General features: G+C 35.7%; 1 protein-coding gene and 2 long non-coding RNA genes across 4 annotated transcripts in view; 1 reads left to right on the plus strand and 2 right to left on the minus strand.

Annotated features, from left to right (window-relative positions):
- The window catches only part of LOC111511146 (uncharacterized), a 541,917-nt gene that overhangs the window by 347,131 nt on the left and 177,582 nt on the right, over positions 1 to 17,204 (minus strand). The window lies entirely within an intron of this gene.
- Positions 3,954 to 8,256, minus strand: LOC141487213 (uncharacterized). Of its 2 annotated transcripts, none has more exons than XR_012468265.1 (4): positions 8,118 to 8,256; positions 7,927 to 8,029; positions 4,383 to 7,636; positions 3,954 to 4,092 (listed from the first exon to the last, which is right to left on the minus strand). It is a non-coding gene; the product is annotated as an uncharacterized lncRNA (long non-coding RNA). The 2 variants fall into 2 exon arrangements; XR_012468266.1 differs by lacking the exon at positions 8,118 to 8,256 and having other exon boundaries at positions 4,383 to 4,485; positions 4,574 to 7,636.
- LOC141487214 (uncharacterized) lies at positions 5,093 to 9,027 on the plus strand. The gene is made up of 3 exons (XR_012468267.1): positions 5,093 to 5,226; positions 5,347 to 8,770; positions 8,891 to 9,027. It is a non-coding gene; the product is annotated as an uncharacterized lncRNA (long non-coding RNA).

The raw sequence follows: 17,204 nt of genomic DNA on the forward strand, positions 1-17,204 counted from the left end.
CTACACTCGCCCTCCTTACTCTACAGATACAGATACGCGTCGAATCTGCTTGTTCTACCTTTCACAGCTTCAGCACCACCGCTGCAATTTATAGTATTTTGTTCATTATTTCTTATAGTAACAAGTTTTAAAAACATTATCATCGAAAATATTTTAACGAACTGTCATCTTGACAAGAACAGAATATTCTCCGTCGCTGACATAAACTTATTATCTTATACTGGAAATGTGTAGTTTCGTCTTTGAAAGTTCAAATAGGTACTGATGAGGTGCTGAAGACATGCATTTTCAACCCGAAACTCTGGAAATTACACCATTGAGGATGACAGATTTCCATGTGAGTGGAATCCATATTTTTCCATATTTTTCATTGTGCAGCGTTCATGATATATTTTATTTACACAAGTAATGTTTGGAATGCCTACAGACTGACTAGAAAAAAAAATCAAATATAAATAGTTGTTTCGAAAGGACGGTTTCTTCGTGCAATTCAATGTTTATATGGAATTAGTTGTTTCATGAAGGTTTCTTTCTTTCAGCTTGTATCTGAAAGACATTTTTGTGCGTTTTGAAATTAATTTTCTATGCTTTCATCGAAGGTTTTCTACATTTTTTTATTAGAAGATGAAGAAATAGAAAACCAAAACGCTTTTTTCCGAAAAACCAATCTCTCCGATAATTTGTAACATATGTGATATGTATATATTGTATATGCACGATTCTACATTTTACATATATCAAACGCCAGCTCTTTCGCCCGCCCCTACCTTGTATTTTGATGGGGAATGTTCCTCCTGACAAAAATCGAGTAATTTTCATAAAAGAGCTCTATAACAATGCATTTTGAACTTACCATCTCAAACTTTTTCTTAAAAAAATTATTCAAATACTTAAAAAAGCTGAATGAAATAATGCATTCAACATTTAAAGGGATTCGTTTCTATTTCACCATTTGGCAACATCGGTTATAGCTAATAAAGGACAATGAATCTGTTACCTGAATGAGACAAACAAAGATGATATATTTCAGAGGCGTGCTGTTCTGTTCACTTATGTTCCGAGTTCCGAGACATTCTGTGACATATGCCATTTTGTGCGCCTAACCTATCTTCCTCTATATAAATAACAAAACAACTATTGTTTATGTGGCTTGTGGAGGTGGTATTGAACTATAATTTATATTTTATCATAGTTGTTGATTTATAAAGAATATTTTCCTTTTTGAAAGTAGAATATCTAGGTACGTATAAATTATTTCAACTTGATATAGGCGCTGTTGCCAATATGTGAATTAGAAACAAATCCATTTAAAAATTGAAACCAAACATTTGAAACATCAATTTGAATACTTTTTGAAGTGAATTTGAAAAACTCATGAATTAAACTCAAATTTATTTTGTTCAAACTCACATTTGCTGTATTAACTCAAATAGAGGAACATTTCCCATTACTGCTGACTATGCTTTGTCAATGACAGTTAGGATCTTGCAACAAAAAAGTAACGTGACTGAATTGAATTCATTTTTATGAGTACTCGGGAAATTTAAGAAAAATCACTGTGAGTAAACATCTTTTTCTATATTATAGAGATATCAAGAGATGATCACAATTAATCCAAAAACTTAGTGTGGTGAATTTTAACAATAACACACATTATTTGATTTCTCCAATTAAACAATGAAGGTGATGTTGATAGTAAATTATGTTGAAAATTGTTTCAATTCGAATACGAAACAGACTGGCGAAACGTACTTCAAACAAATTGTTGTCAGTCTAGTACCTAAGAATGATTTTCTTTAAAGAAGTATAAAGCCAAAAAGTTCCACCAACACTTTATTATTCCCAATAAAGCCATTATTCTCAAGATATTTTTGAAATATTTTCTCCAAAACATATGCATTTATCGGACAACTATGTCTTGAGTAAAAGCGTTAGATATGCGGGAACGTGAACAAGTGCAATTACAACTAATAAATCAACGGAAACGTCATTTCATTGGAAAATTTGAATAAAATATAGCTCGATCGAACACCTGTTGGAGCTGAATATATATTTAAATTTTTTTCATCAGCATTCTCACAGATAATCGAATGATTATATCCAGGATTAGCAATCAATGAACCAATCGGATCCTATAGCAAGGAATATGAATACCACTCATTCATCATACCTGTATGACAATTGTGAAAAAAGTGTCTGCGGCAGATACTGATAATTACAACTGACGACATTTTGAACGAAACTAAAATACAGAGTGTATTAATGATATAACATTAAACATGTTTGATATTCAGTGTGAAATTTGTTTTGTTATACATATATCATTTATGTCTTACATATATTCATATTATAATAGAAATTGATTGGAAAGTGTGCACGAAGAACGATTTTTCTTTAAATTGAAAAAATCCAAATCGTGATGAAAGTCTTCATGATTTCGGATGTTGTCAATTTGGTGTCAATTTTTTCGACACAGTCTCGGTGAAAAATAGAGTAAGAAATACTGAATGAAGAAGCTCAAATTGAGTTTGTGGTGATATTTGTAGCAAAACTCACTTGTTCGTTACGGTTAATTGAAGATGACTTCAGTAGGACTATTTTTGTGAAATCTAATCAATGAAATTCCTAATGTTCTACCTAGTATGTGATTTATTATTGGAGCCATGCATGTGTACCATGTCTGTCAAACTCATCAGCTCTTTCACTGGTGATTATTGTGTGTCCTGGATCCATTATAGAGCCAATCTATTCCTATTCACCAGAATTCCCAGTTCCTTACAGTATTCAACACCAGTTGGAAGTAGGAATGGGTCAATTGAGGCTAAGCCTATAGCGAGAAGCGCTTACTGCGCAACCTCTGATGCAGGCAGCCAGTGATGCAATTCAAACCAGGTTCGTGTTTAATAAACCTTACAAAATACAAATTGAACAGAACACAAAGTCAGATGCTACAAATGCAATACGCATATATACAGACTGCCCAAAGAAGGCTCAGAATGTGGAGTGTACTCCAGATCACTAAGCCTACCTCACAAACCACAAGAGGAGACTAAATCATCTGTCGGTAACAAATAAGACAGATGGGTATCCGCGGCTAAGCTAAACAGTGGAGACGGGAGTGGGTTAAACAACTTAGCAAATTTCAAATAGATCTTAATGGGCGCCAGGTAAATTTAATCCTCCAGATACCCTAAGTAACTCACAATATCAATAACTTACCAATTAATATTGGAAATAAAAGATAAAAATCCCCAATATGATTTATTCAGTAATCCTAACTTACATGGATTAACCAACAACGCTTCTAAGACAACAATGCAATATTCACACTACTACGCGATGTTCAAATGTCCATACAAGAGCGCGGTGTATATACCACGAATTCAATCAGCCATAAATTACGGTAGTAACGACGCTCAAAAAAAACTACAATACGTCGAGTAAAACTACCACGAAAATTGAGTAGGTGAAATCGTAAATACTAGTATCGGATGGTAAGACAAACTCGTTTGCGTCGCGTGAGCTCAGGCGTAGGCGCATCGGTGTCAATCAGCAATCGTGAAAGGAAGAATATACCTCAATTTCCGTTTCACAAATATCTATGTCAATCAGGTATCAATAAACAAACTCTTAATCAATAAACGATAAACAAACACTATATCAAACAGGTATCAATAAACAGAAGGGCAAACAATTATTTAAATATCTCAGTATAGCACAAATTTTCAAATAAATCAATTATAACTTGCGTGCTCCTTTTGGGCCACCCGGTATATGGTGTTAGGCTACCCCGTAGTTCGACGGAAGTGGATCACCCTGTAGTACTGCTGAGATGGATCACCCTGTAGTACGGCGGAGATGGATCACCCTGTAGCACCACCAAGATAGATCACCCTGTAGCACCACCAAGATAGATCACCCTGTAGGGCACGACAAGCTGGACCAGTAATGGATCACCAAATAAGATCCAGGAAGAAAATAAAGGAAAACAGGAACCCTTAACGAAGACAAAAAAAAACAGGAAGAAAAGCAGGAAGAAAAACAGGAAGAAAAACAGGAAGAAAAACAGGAAGAAAAACAGGAAGAAAAACCCTACGGAAGAAAATTCTCAATCAGAATCAGATGAAACAAGGTGAGATTCAACCCCCATTCAATAGGACTATTTGATTAATCAATACCCCTGGTATATTTTCATCAAGCAAAGTAGCAAGATAACAAGAGTATATTTTTGGGTGCCCTGTATAACCATATGATCCGTAAAAATCAAGAAAATTGAATGAGTGTTGAAACCTCTCTTCAATACTAATATTCAGTTGAGATATAACGATGGAACCAGAAATTACTAAAATCATTTAAAACACATTTAATGGTAAAATTCTTACCCTGGCCAAGGGGTTTTCTATACGATTCTTCGTGTGCGGTGTTCTGCACGGAAGTCCTGCTGGGACTTGATGAGTGACTGAGGGCCTTCTGTTTCTTATGAATCTAGAGACGAGAAACGAAGGTTGTAGAATTGAAGAAGTGATATCATAGCTAAGATCACATGAGAGATGCGACAGTGATTCAGACATACCTAATTTCGGAAATCCTTCCACCTGGCACGAGTTCGGTATCCACCACAAATCCTCAAAAGAGCTTAAGTTTCAGACTGCAAATATCCACACCAAAATGACCAATCAGTCTTCCACTATACAATCCTGACTTGTAGAAATAATCCCCGTGAAGGATGGCACAAATACAACCAAATATATCCTACAATCAGTCTGATGGTACCCTCTGAACTCCGAACCAAGCTCACCGAAGGCTAACTTCCAAATACTAAGAGAATGCCACATCTGACAGCTAACCAGTTGTTGCCACAGTGCATCCAATCTACACTACAAGCACCAAGGGGGCGCTGTGCACAACATCATAAATCTAACAATTCCTCCACAGCCACTTGATACATCATCAACAAGTCCATGACCCATCAAAACTCCTTCTCAAAGCAATGCAACCCTAAAACAACCCTTGACAACTTGAGTAACCGATCAATCCCTCACCCGTGAACAACTGTAGAACTAGTTCGGTGTAAGTCGACGGAACGACACTACGAAAGTTCGGCAGATGTCAACCAACAGCTGTCTCTTAACCTTGTATATTAGAATGTTTACAAAAGTATTCACTCCAACCTATTTTCAACTATTTACCATTCCTTATTCATGCGATGGAATAGTAACATACAAGGTAAGTCGCCACATCCTTCCCTTTCAGTACAAATATTAGAGCATTCATATTATGCAGAATATTTACCGAAAATATCAAACAGTATTCAGAAACCCAGAGGTAACTAATATTGTTTTTCAGGCGATATGGCTCTAATATGTCAGTAAACCTTCTGGAAGTGATGAATAACAATCTATGCAAGAAATATTCTCGGAAAGGTATAGGGAATAAGGCAGACAACGGCTGAAAAAAATGATAGGTGAAGAAAACTGAGAAACAAACAATAACAACTATTTCAACCTAGCGAGGAATTTCGGATCTCCAACGTCGATTGGCAATAGGAGAATGCGTAAGTACTGGTCAAAGCAGTTAGTCAGGGAGCATACATTTATTCTTGTACATTTCAGGTATGGTTTTCTATGGAACGGAAGATTCCCATTACTATGATGTTAAATGAATAAAATGAACTTGTAACTGAATTACATTGTTAATATCCTCTGAATAAAGATCTTAAAAGGTAAGGTAGTGGTTTTGAAAGGTCACATAAGAGCAGTTTGATCTAGTGCTAAATTGAAACGTAACAACTTCTTTGAAAATGTAGGTCGGGCACACTGACAAACCAGATGTGTCCCTAGCTGTGACGAAAAGTTCGTCATCAATAAATGACAATTCTGTCGATTCCATAGTAAATAAACGAACAATATCTACAATATTTACAAGTAAATTTAGACCGTTACAATTCCCCCCTTGCCTCAAGAAAATTTACTAGCGTAAATTTTCATCAGCGCTAGCTGACTTTAGGTCTTTCGCATTCCATATCCCCTTATAATTACCGTCTTCATCTCTTAATTCATATGTCCACGGGGATACCCTTTTTTTTTCAATATCAATGTTCCGTAGTGGTATCAATAGAATGCACAAAGATTACATACATTATCAAAAACGTCAATATTACAGTTACACTTAACAAGGACATGTCAACAATCACAAATTCACGTTTTCATGTATATATAAAAACATCAATACTATAGTTCAATAAAATAATGATAAAAACTTTAAAAACAAGCTTTTACTTAAGTGCCCTTCTCATCTAATTTGATTGCCATCGTCAGAGAATGCCGCATCTCTTGAACAGTTCCTGTAGCAATTTCTCTAACCCTAACCTCATACACGAGCTCATCTTGACTCAAACGGTTCACTAGCATTTTGCGGGACATGATAACAATTCCAATGAGACACAAAAAAAATATTAAAAAAATGATCAAAAATTTTTTCCAAATTTATCAAAAAATTTTTCCAAATTTATAAAAAAAAAAACTATGAAACGTTGTTTTAACGCGGCCCCACGTTGGGCGCCAAAATGTCACCTCACAAACCACAAGAGGAGACTAAATCATCTGTCGGTAACAAATAAGACAGATGGGTATCCGCGGCTAAGCTAAACAGTGGAGACGGGAGTGGGTTAAACAACTTAGCAAATTTCAAATAGATCTTAATGGGCGCCAGGTAAATTTAATCCTCCAGATACCCTAAGTAACTCACAATATCAATAACTTACCAATTAATATTGGAAATAAAAGATAAAAATCCCCAATATGATTTATTCAGTAATCCTAACTTACATGGATTAACCAACAACGCTTCTAAGACAACAATGCAATATTCACACTACTACGCGATGTTCAAATGTCCATACAAGAGCGCGGTGTATATACCACGAATTCAATCAGCCATAAATTACGGTAGTAACGACGCTCAAAAAAAACTACAATACGTCGAGTAAAACTACCACGAAAATTGAGTAGGTGAAATCGTAAATACTAGTATCGGATGGTAAGACAAACTCGTTTGCGTCGCGTGAGCTCAGGCGTAGGCGCATCGGTGTCAATCAGCAATCGTGAAAGGAAGAATATACCTCAATTTCCGTTTCACAAATATCTATGTCAATCAGGTATCAATAAACAAACTCTTAATCAATAAACGATAAACAAACACTATATCAAACAGGTATCAATAAACAGAAGGGCAAACAATTATTTAAATATCTCAGTATAGCACAAATTTTCAAATAAATCAATTATAACTTGCGTGCTCCTTTTGGGCCACCCGGTATATGGTGTTAGGCTACCCCGTAGTTCGACGGAAGTGGATCACCCTGTAGTACTGCTGAGATGGATCACCCTGTAGTACGGCGGAGATGGATCACCCTGTAGCACCACCAAGATAGATCACCCTGTAGCACCACCAAGATAGATCACCCTGTAGGGCACGACAAGCTGGACCAGTAATGGATCACCAAATAAGATCCAGGAAGAAAATAAAGGAAAACAGGAACCCTTAACGAAGACAAAAAAAAACAGGAAGAAAAGCAGGAAGAAAAACAGGAAGAAAAACAGGAAGAAAAACAGGAAGAAAAACAGGAAGAAAAACCCTACGGAAGAAAATTCTCAATCAGAATCAGATGAAACAAGGTGAGATTCAACCCCCATTCAATAGGACTATTTGATTAATCAATACCCCTGGTATATTTTCATCAAGCAAAGTAGCAAGATAACAAGAGTATATTTTTGGGTGCCCTGTATAACCATATGATCCGTAAAAATCAAGAAAATTGAATGAGTGTTGAAACCTCTCTTCAATACTAATATTCAGTTGAGATATAACGATGGAACCAGAAATTACTAAAATCATTTAAAACACATTTAATGGTAAAATTCTTACCCTGGCCAAGGGGTTTTCTATACGATTCTTCGTGTGCGGTGTTCTGCACGGAAGTCCTGCTGGGACTTGATGAGTGACTGAGGGCCTTCTGTTTCTTATGAATCTAGAGACGAGAAACGAAGGTTGTAGAATTGAAGAAGTGATATCATAGCTAAGATCACATGAGAGATGCGACAGTGATTCAGACATACCTAATTTCGGAAATCCTTCCACCTGGCACGAGTTCGGTATCCACCACAAATCCTCAAAAGAGCTTAAGTTTCAGACTGCAAATATCCACACCAAAATGACCAATCAGTCTTCCACTATACAATCCTGACTTGTAGAAATAATCCCCGTGAAGGATGGCACAAATACAACCAAATATATCCTACAATCAGTCTGATGGTACCCTCTGAACTCCGAACCAAGCTCACCGAAGGCTAACTTCCAAATACTAAGAGAATGCCACATCTGACAGCTAACCAGTTGTTGCCACAGTGCATCCAATCTACACTACAAGCACCAAGGGGGCGCTGTGCACAACATCATAAATCTAACAATTCCTCCACAGCCACTTGATACATCATCAACAAGTCCATGACCCATCAAAACTCCTTCTCAAAGCAATGCAACCCTAAAACAACCCTTGACAACTTGAGTAACCGATCAATCCCTCACCCGTGAACAACTGTAGAACTAGTTCGGTGTAAGTCGACGGAACGACACTACGAAAGTTCGGCAGATGTCAACCAACAGCTGTCTCTTAACCTTGTATATTAGAATGTTTACAAAAGTATTCACTCCAACCTATTTTCAACTATTTACCATTCCTTATTCATGCGATGGAATAGTAACATACAAGGTAAGTCGCCACATCCTTCCCTTTCAGTACAAATATTAGAGCATTCATATTATGCAGAATATTTACCGAAAATATCAAACAGTATTCAGAAACCCAGAGGTAACTAATATTGTTTTTCAGGCGATATGGCTCTAATATGTCAGTAAACCTTCTGGAAGTGATGAATAACAATCTATGCAAGAAATATTCTCGGAAAGGTATAGGGAATAAGGCAGACAACGGCTGAAAAAAATGATAGGTGAAGAAAACTGAGAAACAAACAATAACAACTATTTCAACCTAGCGAGGAATTTCGGATCTCCAACGTCGATTGGCAATAGGAGAATGCGTAAGTACTGGTCAAAGCAGTTAGTCAGGGAGCATACATTTATTCTTGTACATTTCAGGTATGGTTTTCTATGGAACGGAAGATTCCCATTACTATGATGTTAAATGAATAAAATGAACTTGTAACTGAATTACATTGTTAATATCCTCTGAATAAAGATCTTAAAAGGTAAGGTAGTGGTTTTGAAAGGTCACATAAGAGCAGTTTGATCTAGTGCTAAATTGAAACGTAACAACTTCTTTGAAAATGTAGGTCGGGCACACTGACAAACCAGATGTGTCCCTAGCTGTGACGAAAAGTTCGTCATCAATAAATGACAATTCTGTCGATTCCATAGTAAATAAACGAACAATATCTACAATATTTACAAGTAAATTTAGACCGTTACAGTGGGGAATGGAAAAAATACCAGCGTGATTCAGCAGAACTGGCTGGTATTTCAATCGCCACAAAAGAAATAACCAGAAAAGGAATTTCTGCCAAAAACATTACAATCTGCACTGAAAGTAGTCCTATTAGCCACATACAACGTGTTACCTCAGGGCTAGTACTAGAGTGCCACAAAGATTTAGCCAAAGTCTCGGTAGATAATAACATTATCCTGAGGTGGGTTAAAGGGCAGGATAGGAGTAAAGATAATCGCATTGCCGACTCTTTAACCAAGAAAGCGGCTGGACTAAGAATTTTGGGACCCAGTGACACCTACGGCCTGATGACTTCGACAATTGCGGAACTAGCCAAACGTCATACCCACGCTCAATACCTGGAGAGAAGGGATGGAATCAAAGGATGCAGTTTTGCCAGGATCACCATGGTCGACCCGGGAAGCTGGTGCTGAAGAAATATCTGGCGATTACCAGGAAAAACCTACGCTTAACAGTAGGATGTCACTGACAGTGGACAGGAAAATGAAATTGTCAGGCATGTCTTATGCGAGTGTCCGGAGTTATCGTCAATAGTGTGTGTTCGGCGAGTCTTGCCTCACACCTGCCGATGTGAAGGAGATGTTTCCTAGTGACCTGTCCACCTTCCTGGAAAGGACAGGATGGACGGTGACGTAATAGGACAACTCCTCCCTACTCTACAAATACAGATGAGGAGTGGGTAATGGAGACAAATAGTGGTAGACCACAGGTTTCATGAGCATATAGCTTACTTGATTTCATTCACATAAGCTGCTTTAAAAAACGCTAGATACCGTTTCTATCAATTCAGCGTTGCGTATTCTACAACATGATGATATTTATTTGGAGATAGATGTGAATTGTGTTGTTACTGCCATAAAATGTTATTTTAGGTTATGTTGTTATGTATGTAAATTAATAAAAGTTTTCCGATATCTTTGTATCACTTTTATGAACCTATGAGAATCTGGAAATATCACTGGTATTTATCATCAAGTCTATGTATCAAGTCTTAATGTATTTACGTTGTGAATAAATTTAATTGTCATGTCATATCAGGTGCGTTTTACTCCTGTCAAAAGTTATTTGGTCTCTCTGCTCAATCAAAATATGTCGTGCAGAGACAGTGAATATTCGATCCAGAATAAGATTGGTCAATAGTGAGACCGAAATTACGTTTCATTCTTTCATAAATTATACGTACCTTTGGTTATTATATTCTGGTTTACAAGATTCACAAACCCAAATTGCCCTTTCATTAATATTGAAATGCATAATTTTTTAAGACGATTGTTAGTTATTTCATAGTTTATATTGTTTCTTGAATTGTCCCTACCTTAGGTACTATATTGTTCTATTTGAATTATCACTTTTGAAACATCCACACAAAAACAATATTGCTTAATTTCATCCAATATTGAATAAATTTTCAAATAGCGAACATCAGGATGAATCTAGTTATCACTGGTTATGACAATTGTTTACATCAGACACAATCCTAATATGTTAACGAATATCAAATCAAGCAGTTTTTGCAAAAACCTCACTTATTTGTTTCTAAGAAAAAATAATAGTGAAGGCGATATTATTCAAGGATCAATTGATGACTTAAATTTAACCATCTGAGGACAACTTCAGAACTACCTCACTTGGTCTACATTTTTTAGGTTAGGTTGCTATTTGCAACTTGATAGAAATCAATATCCATTCAGAGACTGAAAATTAGGAGTTTATATACATGCGGCACTGAGTAACCTCGCTCCTCTAATATACGCTGTCTGTAAAAAAAAAGATGGATTCATTTTTTTTTTCATTTTGATTTATTCATCAATTTCAATTTTGTCCCCTTTTAAGTCCTCCCTCTCAGGTATCATACACTTGTGCTAGCGTTTTTTTCAATCTTCGAAGCACGTGTTAGTATTTCCTTTCAGTGATTTGGGTTTTATCTCCTTAATCGCCGCAAAACGCTGACCTTTCATGAATCTCTTCAATCTTGGGAACATGGGGTGGAAACGACGAGTGTGCAGTTACATTATCGTTATATAAAAGCTATGAATTGTTTTACCACGAAACCAAACGTTTTCTTCGTATTTCTTCTCACAAGCGGCGCATAAGTTCAAAAGAATTATCCTTATTGTCCGTACCACCATGTGACAAGAACACTTGATCCACAACGCTAAGGTAATCGAAGAAAACAGTGAGCAGAACGTTAGCATCCAATTGAATTTGGTGTTTTTTTTTAGTTTTCGCTCTCCTGTGCTCATTGATTGGGATGATTGTACTTTGATTTCGATATCATAATCATATACCTATGATTCGTCAGCAGTTATAATCCTTTCAAGCAAATCTGGATCTCATTTGACGTCATTCAACTATTCCTGAGAGATGCTCAAGTATCGCTCAAGAAGTTTGATATTTTATTCAAAATTAAGCAATTCCATTCTTTTCATCACTATAAATTTTCTCTCAAACACGCAAACTTGTGAGGTCCAGCAACGTTACTGTTCTTAGCCAGTTTTTTAAATGAAATTTAACAGTTGGGAAAACTTTCCTTAGTCAAAAATCTTTCGTTTGTCATGTTTATTGAAGTATGTCTTCAGCTGGCTGACAAAATTAACGAACTTTCTAGTAAAACAGAATTTTACCAGGAAATTTGAGTGGATCTCAAACATATACTGAAACTTAGGCAACTCCAGAGTGAAAAATTATAAGTGAAAATAGAAAATACTTTTTGGAATATGACAGATGTGGTTATGTATTTTTTTACGAACTGTTCATTTGTGTTCATTTTCGATTCAGAAAAAAGTCGCTGAAAGACTAGAAAACGGATTACCCATACTGTTAACAGGTTGTCCTAGAATAATAAGTCCTAACGAAAACAGTAAGCTCTCGAAAAGATACCTTATGTCAAAACCAAATGGATTTATTCTCGACAGGTTGAAATTCAAAACGTAACAGTTCATAGTTTTCCATTCACTTAATCCTGCAATATAAACTGCATTTAATTTGCAGGCTTCCCAATAGGAATAGGATCATGGCATCACAGATAATTGACAAATTTTTAACGACATCAACCTTGTGTACAGGTTAGCTATGTTCATAAATCATAAAACCTGTTTTGATATACAATGCAAGACCCGAAAATGTTCAGAATGCTCCCAGGTTTGTGCTTTCAGTAATAGAAAGAAAAGAGGCACAATTGAGTACTTTACAAAACAATGAATGGACCACACCAATCACAAATCAGATACTCTAGCAACACACCACCACATCCAAGGTGAAGGCTAATGAAGTAAGTAATGATCATCTTTTTTGGATTCGCTGGTTCAATATTACTCTATTACAAGAATAAAATAGTGAAGCCATGATTTCTTCTTCCTCTCTCGACCATCGGCGTACCGCTATTCGGCGAATGGAAATAAGGAAGTGTTTGAAAAACAAAAATGATCTGAACTATTAACCAGCACCATCTCTTGTTCGAGATCTCGGTTGCGTCACGAATGTCTGGTACGCGCCGCGTTTTGAATCTTAATTGCGGCATGACAAGAACATCAACATGTTTTTCGCACCATATTATCCCATTAGTATTCCCTGCCGACAGCATATAGCTTTTGTTAACATGTTTCCATCAATTCGATATCTTGATTTTTGCGAGTACGTGACTCGTGGATTTCAGTCAAAGTACAACCGTAGACTGAAGACCGAACTGAAAGGAATGTTTCCGAAATATCAAGAAATTGTATATTTCGAATAAGAATTGGAAACTCCAAACGTCATCAATTCGCTATATACGCTCGGACTGCATTTCTAATTAACTGTTTTACATGAATGCAAGTTAGTCTCGAAACAGTGTCTGACATTTAGGAGCATTTCTGGATTTGACTGATAACATTTATATTGTGAACAGTCACATGTATGATTTTTTATAAAATAAATTTTCAGTGATGTGATTCATTTACAGTACTTCAGAACCACTTCTATCTTCAGAATATTTTTGTTGAAGTGCTCGAATACTTTTCAGCACTACACCGTCATCGATAGTCTACAATTTTTTCGCTATTTTTATGTTTCTGGTCAAGTTCATCCAAGAAATTGTTCAAAATAACGGTCATGAACTCCACATACTTCCTTCTATTCAAAGAGCTTCAGTGAATACTAGATCATCAATTCTAGATTCAATTATTCCGCACCAAATAATGACACTTTTTTTGTAAGTACTGAAAATATTTTGAGTCGTATTTACATTAGATAGTAATTTCTACGATTGATGACCTATTTATTTTGCAGAAATTCATATTGAATATAGGATGAATACAATACTTTTGTTTGTTTGAAGGTAGTTGACAATGTTTCTTGGTGCATTTCATTAGTTCGGACTTCTATTATTTAATATGATATAAACTGATTTGAAATACCTGAAAAAATCTGTAAAAAATGAAAAAAGAGATTAGCTGAAAAATAACAATTATATTAAGCAGAAAAACTGAAATTACAATGATATAAAATACACGCCACAACAAAAAAAAATTAAACTATCAACACGAGATGAAAATAAAAAAATTATTGACAAGAAATGAAAATTAAAAGATTCCATAACAAGTTACTTCACGACGTTTCGATTGTTAGTATCTACAATCGTCTTCGGGTAATAACTGGTCTTATTTCTATGAGATCTGACAATTTATAGGTCATTCGAGTGCTTTCACCTATTCCCTCTTTCCTCTCTTCGCTTCATCGATTTTAGCTGAAGCTGACCGTTTGGCGGGATTTGGTAGTGTTCCGCTTTCCGTATTTTGCGCGTATCTCTACGCTAGCTTGGCTGAATGCGTTGTTCGCGGCTTCTTTGAATTTTCTCCGGCGTTCCGCCTTGTGGATGACTTCAGCTTGAACTTAACTTGATGTTATGTTGATGTGTCCAAACGTGCTCTTCTATTAACGATTTGCTGGTTTCTCTTCGCTGTGTGTGTTTCTTATACTCGACAATGCGAACTTTAAATGACCTCTTAGTTTTACCGATGTATGATTCTCCGCACTCGCAAGGTATCCGGTAAATTCAATTCTTGGAATCGCAGTTCGCGTTTGGTGGCCTGGCTTCTATGAGGCTGCTACGGATAGTGTTCTCAGATCTGAGGCAAGTTCTGATGTTATACTTGGACCCAATCCTTCTTATCCTTTTCGACAATCCTCTGATGTAGGGAAGTACTGGTTGTGGCGGCTTCTCTTCCTTATGGAGCTCTTGCTGTCTTCTAGCTAAGGTCTGTTCCACCATCACTTTGGAGTAACCATTCAGTTGAACTTATTTTTGATGATACCTAGTTCCTTTTCGAGACCTTTCCTTGTATCACAGAGCCCGAAACCACGGTCTAGTAGACTCTTATGATTTTTCTCTTATTTGTCCAAATTTTTACTACCGGTTGTTTCTTGTATTTTATTTCATTGCAATTTCAGTTTTTTTGCTTGATATAATTATCATTTTTCAGATAATCTCTTTTTAATTTTTTACAGATTCTTTCAGGTATTTCAAATCAATTTATATCATATTAGACAATGGAAGTCCGAACTAATAAAATACAACAAAATACTTTTGTCTAATTTCTGCTAAGTTTATTATTTGTTACGACCGGTTTCGGTTTTTTAGATCATTATCAAGTAAGTGAGATAGAAATTCGATATTTATTATAGGAAAATTATAGTATTTCAAGAATTCTCCGCACTGTACCATATAGTATAGTACACCTGATGAACCAATTGTATAGCGAAACAAGTGTTGCGTTTTCGTGAAACTGTTCACAATGAAGTGTTTTTTGAATACGTTGTGAATGTTAATGAAGTATGGGCCGATTCCACATCATTATTAAATCAAAATCCTTGACATGATAAGCTCAAAACAACCCAGAATGGTGGTTTAAATTACCTTGCTAACTTTGAAATTTATTTCATTCTCCCATCCTGGTGGAAACATCCTGTGTTCTATTCGGCATACTATTACGAAAAACCATTTTCTGTTTACGAGACACAATTTTATTTTGAATTCCCTAATTATGTTCCATTTCTTGGACTATATTCATCCGAAATTCTTCCAAGAAATGCAAGTTCTCAGGCATGCAGTGAGTTTTATGGAATATGCCGAAATATACATAAAAAATAATTAGTCTGTCTGACTTGAGAAAATAACAATGACAAGGTAAATTCACGACAAAAATAAATTCAGCTGTTTTGAAACCTTGAATGTCCAATGAACTGCCAGGATCTACCTGCTGAATATATATTTTCAGTGTAAATACGTCATCAGTTAAAATAATTACCCTGTGAAAGATAATCACTTTGCATCAACTCAAATGAAATTCATCTCCTGTATGGAAATGAAATTCAAATCGAGAAAAAAGAAGAAGGAAACATGTCACATCGACCCATCTACTCTTTTATTAACTCTGGTGTGTTAGAATAGCTGTTTACGATATGAGTATCAGAAGTATGGATTTATTTTGTGAGTGGAAAATTGTATGTTCTTGACGATATTGAAGAGTCTGTTGAAAGAGCTTTAACTGAATTGTTAGCAAAAAAATCGACCCAGCAGTACGACATCGCATATTCTAATTTTCTTAGCTGATGTGAAAACGTCAAAAAAATTTTCAGCGAAACCGTTTTCTTAGCCTATCTAGAAGAGAAATAAAAAATATGGAACTTGCAACATTGTGGGGCAAGTTTTCAATCATGAAGTCGAGGACGTGGAAAAATGAAAGTTGTAGGCCCAAAAAATAAAAAAATCTTACGTTTGAACAAGTCCAGAGGTTTACAATCGAGGCGCCAGATGAAAAATATTTGATGATGAAAGTTGCTACTATCAATAGAAGACATTAAATTGATGGATAAATCATTGACTGTACAAATTCCAAATACAAAAACGAAAATAGCCCGTTGTTTTTGCATTGTTGAAAAAAACATTGACTATTTAAATAAATACGTTGCATTACACCCTTCTGATAACAATCATCAACGTTTTTTATTGAAATACATTATAAATGCAGTGCCAACCCAGTTGGTATAAAAACGTTTGAGAAAATCGCCTATACCATTGCTGAGTTTCTGAACCTCCCGTAACCAAAAGAATATACAGGTCACTGTTTCAGAAGGTTTTCTGCTTCTTTGCTAGCAGAATCAGAAGCAAATATGAAAGACATTAAGAAACACGAAAGAAGGAAGTCTACAACAGTAGCTGATGGTTACATCGATCAATCTATTTCATATAAAAAGGCTATTGCTGAAAGAATAATCTTATCAGCCAGCTCCATCGTTACAGCATCGTTCTCTTCACTTCAAAAATTGAATGTTAATGCCCATGAAATTGTCAACTCAGTTTGTTCAAATATATTACAAGGCTCTTCAACATCGCAAGGTATTGATATCAGCAGTTGTTCTGATTGTACTTTTCATATTAATGTACATAAATAATAATAATATTGTAATTGATGTAAATAATATATTTGTAACAGAATTCAATTGTAACACTAGTTTTGAAAATATTTTCAATTCGCTACTTTGTAAACATCATCTTTTGATTCTCTTAACAACCATTGAAAATATCACTTTTAATGACAGTTGTACAAAAATACATTTTCAGAACTATTATTTGAACGTTACAAGTCAATACAAATGCCAATCGGAATAAGGACTCTCTTATCCAACTATTAGAATCATGAAT

The sequence above is a fragment of the Leptinotarsa decemlineata genome, unplaced genomic scaffold (assembly GCF_025532065.1).
Source record: "Leptinotarsa decemlineata unplaced genomic scaffold, Ldec_3_MD MMD2_tig00078422_RagTag_RagTag, whole genome shotgun sequence".
Lineage (NCBI taxonomy): Eukaryota > Metazoa > Arthropoda > Insecta > Coleoptera > Chrysomelidae > Leptinotarsa > Leptinotarsa decemlineata.